The sequence below is a fragment of the Chiloscyllium punctatum genome, unplaced genomic scaffold (genome assembly GCF_047496795.1).
Source record: "Chiloscyllium punctatum isolate Juve2018m unplaced genomic scaffold, sChiPun1.3 scaffold_1349, whole genome shotgun sequence".
In the NCBI taxonomy this organism is placed as follows: Eukaryota; Metazoa; Chordata; class Chondrichthyes; order Orectolobiformes; family Hemiscylliidae; genus Chiloscyllium; species Chiloscyllium punctatum.
In genome coordinates this window covers 22128-22500 of record NW_027311083.1, presented here as the reverse complement: position 1 = coordinate 22500, position 373 = coordinate 22128, and positions in this window count along the sequence as shown.

Sequence of the window (373 nt, the reverse complement as noted above, 5' to 3'; positions counted from 1 at the left end):
GCACCGAGACCCGAAGTCGACGTGCGAAGCACCACGGGACCCCTTTCGCCTGCAGGTCCCGAGCCGCCTTTATTTGCTGTTACGAGCATCGTGTGCCCCATACCTGCGTGACGAGCACCGCAGGGCGGCAGAGCCATCGCACTTGGCCGGGTGGCAGAGGAGGACCAGACTATTCACAGATAGCGGCCCAACGACTCCCAGAGCCGGTCGTGCGGCGCGCGAGGTCTGCTCTCTTCACAAGAGGCTTTATTAGGGAGTGCTAAGGCAAGGTTCTGTGCCCTCCACCCTCATCGCAACACCCATGGGAGCCTCCGGTCGTCAATAGACCGCCGCACCGGCCTCTGACTGACTCTCAGAATGGACGGAAAGAGCC